The sequence below is a fragment of the Mus musculus genome, chromosome X (genome assembly GCF_000001635.26).
Source record: "Mus musculus strain C57BL/6J chromosome X, GRCm38.p6 C57BL/6J".
Classification (NCBI taxonomy): Eukaryota; Metazoa; Chordata; class Mammalia; order Rodentia; family Muridae; genus Mus; species Mus musculus.
Genome location: NC_000086.7, coordinates 11,605,190 through 11,614,362, shown reverse-complemented (window position 1 = coordinate 11,614,362; position 9,173 = coordinate 11,605,190).

Sequence of the window (9,173 nt, the reverse complement as noted above, 5' to 3'; positions counted from 1 at the left end):
TGTGAGGCCACCAATCAGGAAAGGAGCAGGAATTTGTCAGGGCTTCTTTTTTAAATTAAGCACTTAGAAATTGTTGTCATTGTAGTTATGGAGGGTAAGGAACAATCCCTGTCGGTGGGACAACCGCACATGGCGTGGCATTTGTCCTGTGGAGAAGTCAAACATGTCAGAGGCTGACATTCTCATATGGAGGTGACATTAAACAAACAAGGTGGTGGCAAACTCTTTAAATCACCTGCAATATTGTGAGCAGTCAATCAATAGCCGTGACAAGCCAGGGCCACACAGTCTTTGTGACCATTGGGCTTGGCTTCTTACAGGAGCACGCTTGACAGAATCGCTGCTGCTAATTTGGGGCACCATGTCTGTCTCCCCATCTTGACTTTTCTCCACTGTTGGTCAAGATATTTTTTAAATGACCTTTTAAAAGATCCAGACTGAAGACTATTTCTACTCATGCCTGATTACTTGGAAATATTGGATTGTGGACTAATATTTCTGCTTTCAGCTGCTTGTTTGGGCTGGTGTCAGAGGCATTAAGTCACACACATTCTGTCCTATTCTATTTAAATCTTTATTTATGAGAGCAAGGCCGGCTGGAGGAGCCCATGGGAAGCTGGCTCCCAAAGGAGATCAGAATTCATTGTGAATTCCCTGCCCAAGGTACAAGGTTGATTTCTTTCAAGGCAAGAAAGAAAACTTAAATATGAGTGTTCCTGGGAGACAGGGTAGAAATCAGGGGCTTTCATTCATGATAAGTTCTAGGTCATTGATATTAGAAAGTTATACTTAAGGCTGGAGGTACGCTTAGCAGCAGAATACTTACCATTATGAAAAAGGTTCTCTTTCTACCCACAACACTGGGAGCAAAATCCAAAGTCTCTTTTAGCCAGGTTTAGGTTTTGGGATGGGAAGCTACTTGAGACTTCTGACTGGTCAAGAGTGGGCAAAATGTGGGGGGAGAGAGAGCGCTGCACAGCAAAAGTGGTGGGGTGGGGGCAGCAGCTGGCACCAAATAAACTTGCTCTATATGGCAGAATGCCACGGGAGCTAGCTGTTCTCAGCATGGAGCCAAGCATACTGAATAGCGCACAGTTGTCATCACCGAAGTTGAGCATTGAGGATGACTAGTGACAAGCTAAAGTAGCCTAAACACGGGCTAGGGAGGGTGTCTCCAGGGTTTGCTGAAGGATGTCATTTAGCAGAGGTAGGAAGTCAAGGATCAGCAGGAAGATACAGTGTAATAAATACCCTGGGAAGATGTATTTTGGGAGGTAAAGCATGTATTTGGGGTTCCTGGGATTGAACTCAGATCATCAGACTTGGCAGCAAGCACCTTTACCTGCTGAGCCATATCTAAAGCCCTCACATACTGATTTTTTTAAACAAGTTTTTTTCTTTTTTTAAAGAGACAACGCCATTAGGAAACTATTAAGCCATAGGGTGGAACCCAGATAGATAGGCTTATGGGCCTTATGAGAGAATTTGGGAGAGTGAGTATACTATCTTCTGTTTCTTTGCTCTGTAATGGCTCAACAAGACGGCCCTCACAAAATGTCAAGTGTCAGTACCCTGATCCTATAAATTTTGGGGAGGCGAAGCATATATTTTGGGAGCCAGGTAGTGGTTTTACAAAGTGTTGCAAGGCTGCAAGAGCCTCAGGTGACGTCTCCCCACCATTAAGTATCCTCTTTGATAAACCTAGCTGGGGACAATTTGTCTTTGCTTTGAATATCTCCATCAAAGTATTAACAACTTCTCAATCCTTGTATCAACCTCCATCAGCTTTACAGATAGAACTCAGGTCTTTCATCTCTATCCATATCTTTAGAGCTTCAAGTGCTGGGAAGCAAACGTTGTCTTAGTCCGTTGGTGCTGCTGTAACAAAATACCCAAGATGGAGAGATTTATCACCAGTAGTAATGTATTGCTCACAGTTCTTGAAACCAGGAAGGTTAGGATCAAGGTATTGACACTTGGCATCTTGCGAGGGTCTTCTTACTGAGCACAGCACAGAAGCAGGAGACAGTATACTCTTTCCTTTCAACTCTTTCGTAAGGCTCATAATCCTATCTGTGGGAGTTCTACCCTGTGACTTACTCCTCATCTCCTAATGGCTTTACCTCTTCAAAAAAAAAACCCTTTGTTTTCTTTAAAAAATCAGTGTGTGAGAGCTTTAGATATGGCTCAGCAGGTAAAGGTGCTTGCTGCTAAGATGGTCTGAGTTCAATCCCACATGGTAGAAAGGGAACACCGACTCCATGAAGTTGTCCATCATTCACCTCCACATGTGTGTCATAGCACCTGTGCAATCACACGCACACATACACACACACACACACACACACACACACATGTTAAAAATCCTATAAAAAGTGAATATTCGTATTTTAGGAAACAAAAGTGTCCAAAACAAAGAATAACATCATCACAAGTCACTTATAGTTTGATGAGTCCCACATCTCTATACTATCACATTGGAACAAGACATGGTGGCACATGACTGTGATCTTAATGACTTTGGAAGCTGGGGCAAGAAGATTCAACTACATACTGAAAAGCAGGGCCAGAATGAGCAATATACTGGACCCCTGCCTCAAAATAAAAAGTAAAATAAAAATGGATGGGGCCATACCTTAGAATTAGAGCACCTGTCTATAGTACAGGAGGCCCTGGGCTCAAGCCTCAGTACTGGAACAGCAAGACAACACAGAACTAACAGAAAAACAAAAAGAGAGTAGAATGTATCCACTGGCCATAAGGTTTCAATGCATGACTTTTGCGGGAACACATTTGGATCATAGTAACATTCTGCTCATCTCTCAGATGGCAGCATTTCATGTATTTTGGACATGTCCACATTCTCTGGTGGTTTTTATCCTTTTCAGCGTAGGTGCTGGTGCCATCAGCTGATCCTTATGTCCCATGAGCCTTATGCCTAGTGAGTGAGCTTTCAGGTCTCCACCATCCTCTTTTGGATGCATCCAAGTTTCTGAGCATCACAGTCAATGTACAGGGTTTTTGTTTCAACCAGCTAGTGCTGCATAAGGGCAAACCAGGAATGTTCCAGGGGAATGCAGAAGTGTGCTTTCTGGGGGAAGCTCACCTAGGGTGAGGTTGGCTGGATAATTCTGTGTGTCTTGAATGGGCTCCCTTACGTCTCTGGGGCAGCTGATCTAGGTTGGGTTCAGCTGGGGCCATGCAGTGTGAGGAGCGGGTGTGGCCGCAGTCCCAAGATGGCACCCGGGACTGTAGCTAAGTCTTATGACTTGCACCTGACTTCCTCATACACCTGAAAATAGCCACAACCATTGTGAGAGCTGCGCAGGTGCACCATGATGCTGGCGGTCCATATTTGGTGGAGACACGCCCCTGCTGCCCTGATTGGCTGAAGCTGCATGCCTGGTGAGGTGACGTGGCCTGCCGTGAGTGGATGGGGGCTGAGTATATAAGAGTGAGAGGCCCGGGGTTCGGGGGAGAAAAAGATGAAGGGAGAGAGATGAAGACTGAAGCTTGCTGAATAAACTGCTGTTAGAAGAACTGGTGGTCGTGTCGTTCTTGCTGGTCGAGAGATCGGATGCGACAAATGGTGGCCCATATGGGGAATCAACTCCCCCACCAACGAGTTCAGAACTTTCAGCAGTCAGTGTTTGCTGGCAGGGTAAGTTCATGGTAAGTAAAACTTATGACCCCAGGAGTTTGGGAAGGACTTCAGATAAAATAGAGGCAAATATAAAGTTGCCAGGAAGCAGGCACAAAGTAAAAGTGAAACCGTGGGGACAAGTTAAGGTTCCCAGTTTGGGGACAAGTTAAGGTTCACGGTTTTGGGACAAGTTGCACCAAGCACCATTGGGACTTGAGGTTTGCAGAGGAACAGGGGGTTTTACTGGTCTGGAAGTTAGTGAGAAATTGCATAGAAGATAGGAAAGATGTGGCGCAGAACTCCAGAGAGGTAATGAGGCGCTGAATCAGGTGTGAGAGGAGCGGTCTCAATTGGTTTGGGAGAGAGGGTCTGTCTGTGTGTTTCCCCGGGATCACCTACAACAGCTGTGGGTCCCAGAACGGCTGACCAGAGCAATTCAAAACAAGCAGAGCTATGAGGACGTGGATGTTCCTGTGGCTGGGAATGCTCCTGCTAGTGAGAAATGAAGAGCTATGTTGGGGAATTATGTCTGTGTTCCTGAGGCCCATGCCATTGATGCATTCAAGTGTTTCCTCAATTCTTTACATCTAATGCTTCACTACAATTGCCTTTTTTCTATGCTGCTTCAGCTAAAGGGATTGTTGTGTTTTCAGATGATTCAAAATATTTCACAGATGAGTGATTGTGTTCAGCTGTATCTACTAAAGCTAATGCTACCTGGATTTGAGGGGTGTGGCCTGCCAGTATAGCCAAGGGCAATGGCACTATACCCTCCCAACCTAGATGGGCCCCCCTTCCTTTTTGTAGGAGTGTTCCTGATTCCCTTTCACCTTGGGCAGTGCCCCTTAAATGTATGGTTGCTATGTGGGGTGAATGGTAGTTGCACTGATCCCTTGCCTCAGGGCTGATGGGAGCCCTGGGATGTATGCTTGTAATAGTGTGTGTGTTGTGTGTTTGGTGTATGTGTCGGGTGCAACGTGTGCAGGCCCGCACTTCTGCCATGGTGGCACAGGCCTTTGCCGCAGTGGAGGCAAGACAATTTGGCTTGCCACTCTAAAGAAATAATGCTGTGTTATGCTGTGGGTTGCAAGGCTAAGCACTGCACAGAGGATAGCTTGCTGTCGGCATCCTGTGGAAGGCACGTCTGATTGCATGAAGGTTCAGTGTTCTAGTTCCCTTCCCCCAGGAAAAATGACATGGGAGCTGGCCAAGACCTCTCTGAGTGATGAGTCCAAGGGATGGTTTTGTGTAGGGCCCCTATGCTTGCACACTGGGAATCAGACCTCTACCTTCACCCATGAGGCTTGCTTGCAGCAGTCAAAATCGGGCCATAGATTAATCAGTGTCCTGGCCTTCTGGTGCATCTGCTGCATGCCTACAGGACAATCTCCTCAAGTGTGGCTTGGCATGATAGAGAAGTAGTCAATGACGGATAAGACTCCCTGAGCGTGTCACCAACCTAAGACAGGGATCAAACCAATGCTGTTTGTCTCCCAAGGACAGGTTAGGGGCATTGCTGCAGGGGGCAATCTAAGACATTCTCTCTGCCAAAAAAGAAAAAAGGGGGAGATGTGAGGAGCGGGTGTGGCAGCAGTCCCAAGATGGCTCCCGGGACTGTAGCTAAGTCTTATGACTTGCACCTGACTTCCTCATATACCTGAAAATAGCCACAACCATCGTGAGAGCTGCGCAGGTGCACCATGATGCCTGCGGTGTAAACAAGTCCATATTTGGTGGAGACATGCCCCTGCTGCCCTGATTGGCTGAAGCTGCATGCCTGGTGAGGTGACGTGGCCTGCCGTGAGTGGATGGGGGCTGAGTATATAAGAGTGAGAGGCCCGGGGTTCGGGGGAGAAAAAGATGAAGGGAGAGAGATGAAGACTGAAGCTTGCTGAATAAACTGTTGTTAGAAGAGCTGGTGGTCGTGTCGTTCTTGCTGGTCGAGAGCGGATGTGACAATGCAGTATGGTACTAGGTGTCTTTATTGTCTTCACACATCCAGTGGGTTGGTGTGTTAGTTAGTTCTTTTTATATTGAGAACAAATCCTAAGAGAGACAATTTAAAGGAGGGAAAGTTTATTTGGGCTCATGGTTTCACAGGTTTCAGTCCACAGTCAGTTGACTCCATTGTTTCTGACATCAATAGAAAGGTGCAGCAGAACAGAGTTGCTTACCTTTCAGTGGCCAGGAAACAGAGTGAGATGGAGTGGAGCCTGAGAAAAAATACCCTTCACAGGTTTACCCCTGATTAGACCTACTTCCTGCAACCGAGCACCACATCTAGAAGTTTCTATCACCTTTCAAAGTGTCATGGAATTCTGAATCCATCAATGGGTTCATCCACTAGAGAAGACAGATCTTTCATGATCCATTCATCTCTCAGTGATTGAGCCACCAGCTAGGAAGCAAACCTTCCACAGGAGGTTATTGTGGGAGACACTTCATAGTGTCACAGTCAACTTCTGAACTTTATATTAAGATGACAGTTGCAGAAGACAGTCTCATTGTAGAAGTGTTTCTCTAACTTTCTGGCCATGTTGTGATGAGATTGCTAACATAAATCATATGGCCAAAAATCTATGGCCAATGTGGAGAGGGCTACTCTGGGTCTTTAGTGCGAGAACTTATAAGGTCACATGCCAAATAACAGATAACAGAAGGCTGAAGAAATATGACCTTTTGATGGTTGGTTTTGTCAACTTGACAAAACATAGAATCACTGGAGAAAAGAATTTTAGTTAGGAATTATTTAGAACAGGTTGGCCTCTGGGCATGTCTGTGATTGCCTTAATGTGAGAACACACAGAAAGAAAGTGGGTGGCAACATTTCCAGCTTTTGAGCCCTAGACGTTAATAGTGGAGTGAGTAGGCAAAGCACCAAGCATGCCTGCATTCATTTTTCTTTGTTCCACACCACTATAATGTAACTAGCTGCTTCAAGTTCCTGCCTTGGCTTCCCAGTAATGATGACCTGTAATCTGGGCTGGTAAGTCTTTTTTTTTTTTTTTTTTTTTTTTTTTTTTTGGTCAAGGTGTTTCATTATCACAACAGAAATGAAACTAAGACAGACCACTAGTATGTCTACCATAAGTTTCACTGAGTCAGATCAAAAGAGAGCTAAGTGATCTCCTCGCCTTTTATGGACATTATGTTTCTATTAACTCACCTAAAATTTAAGAATGCTTTTCAGTAGCCAAACCGATGGCTTCCAGCAAACTGGCTGTGAAGTAGAAACGGGAAGTTTTTATATGGCTTGTCAAGCTCTGGAGCTCTGCCAGTGACCTCAGAGAGCCAAGTACAGGTTGTTACAGTCATCCCCATTCAATTTTATCTTCATACAATCAGGTCCCAAAATACTCAGATATGCTGGAATCTATAGCCTTTCTCCTTTCATGTCTTATATCACCTGCAATTTTCATTATGATGTCACCAGGTGCTTATGGATGCCAATGATAAATATAAGTATAGCCCCATGTCCTACTGTTGAAGACTGTTCTTTGTGTTGTCAGGGGTATATTCTATTTCCCTTGTGTCTTGTATATTAAAAACCAAAAATTCATCTAATTTGTCATCCACTCTTGTGTCCATCTTGTCCCCAAGGATGTAAAGAGAGGTAACTCTTAGAGAGGTTGTAGGATACTGATACAGGATAGTGATGAGATGGGCAGAATAAAAGACATCCCTAGATAGAGCTATGTATAGTGGGTACCCAGTCATCAGGATGGCACAAAAAGATGCATGACAGTCATGGGAAATGAGAGGCCATGAGAGACAGGATCACATAAAGAATCTGGGTTCATATTATGAAGGGTCTTGAATAAAGATTTTGGAATTTTTTTACTGAACATTACTTTTCAGAAACTTCTTCATCCTTTTAAGCTGCCTGGCTGGAGAATTTTGGCCCTGAAGTGACACTGGAAGCCATTCATAGCAGAATAATATGTTAGGAACACGGTGGTCCCTGACTACATAGAAAGCCCCAGCTATTGTGCCATGACTATTATGGATTGCTTTTGCATTAGCGAGAAATTACATGTTTTCTGTGTTATGCTAAATTTATCTTATAGCTGATGCAGTCCTAGCCTTATACAGATGAACAGGAAACCAAATGATTAGCTTCTTGGTCTTCTATCTTAGCTATTGAGGCTTGCTATAAAGCAAGAGACACAGTTATGGTCCATGAAGATCCACAGGAGTTTTCTAAAGCAGGAGGAATTAGTAGCTCCTCCATTGAACACCATCAACAAAATTCATATGTGAGTGGGAATATAGAAGTGGCTTAGTAGTTAAGAGCACTTGCTATTCTTGCAGAGGATCCAGGTTCAGTTAGTTTGCAGATCCCACATGGTGGATCACAACTGTCTGTAATTCTAGTTCTAGAATCCTTTTAGTCACTGTTCTATTGCTATGAATTGACACCATGACCAAGGCATATCTTATAAAAGAATGCATTTAATGGGCACTTGCTTACAGTTTCAGAGGGTCAGTTCATTATCATAATGGCAGGAAGCATGCTGGCAAGCATGATGATGAAATAGTAGCTGACCTTATGCATAAGACACACACACACACACAGAGGGGGGCAGATAGAGATAGAGACAGATAGAGACATATGAGAGACACACACATAGAGACAGAGAGAGACAGAGACACCGAGGGGCTGCGACAGGGAGACAGAGAGACAAGGATGCGTGCACACACACAAACACACATACACACAGAACCTAACATGAGGTTTTGAAAATTTCAATGCCCACTCACAGTGGTAAACCTCCTCCAACAAGGCTACACCTCCTAATTCTTCTTAAATAGTTCTGCTCCTTGATGACCAGTCATTGCAATATATAAGGCTATTGGGGGATCATTTTTTCATTAATTAATTAATTAACTTTGTCTTCTGATTGCAGCTTCCCCTTCCTTCTCTCCTGTCAGTCTTTCTGATCTCAGAGGCCAGAAAAGAGAGTTGGATCCCATGCAACTGGAGTTACAATGATTATGAGCTGCCATGTGGATGCTGGGAAATAAACTTGCTCTTCACCTGTTGATTTTATAATTAAAAAATACTAAAAGATAAAAATATTTGATGTCATCAGCAAGTGACTCAAGAATACAAATCTATGACACATCTCTTCCAATAAGACCACACCTCCTAATCCTTCTGAAACAACCCGGGTCCCAAACATTCACATATATGAGCCTATGGGGGTCATTTTCTTTCAAACTAGCACAGCACCCAATTACTTCAGGATTTTTGTCAGTGAAGGCACACTGAATTGAAGTTTTTCTATGGTAAGCATTTGTTGCATGTCAAAAATACTGCCTTTAAAGAAAGGAAATGCTTATTTACTTAGTTTTTGTATTAATTTCCCACCTACTTCCAAGAAATATTTCAAAGTCCTAAGGTAATGCATTAATTAGATGCTGCTAAGGCAGAATTTCCAGCCAAGTCAAAGAACCTATATTACCACAGAGCTACATTTGTACATTAGGAAACTAAAACACCACCAAAAATATCTGACTACATCCAGAG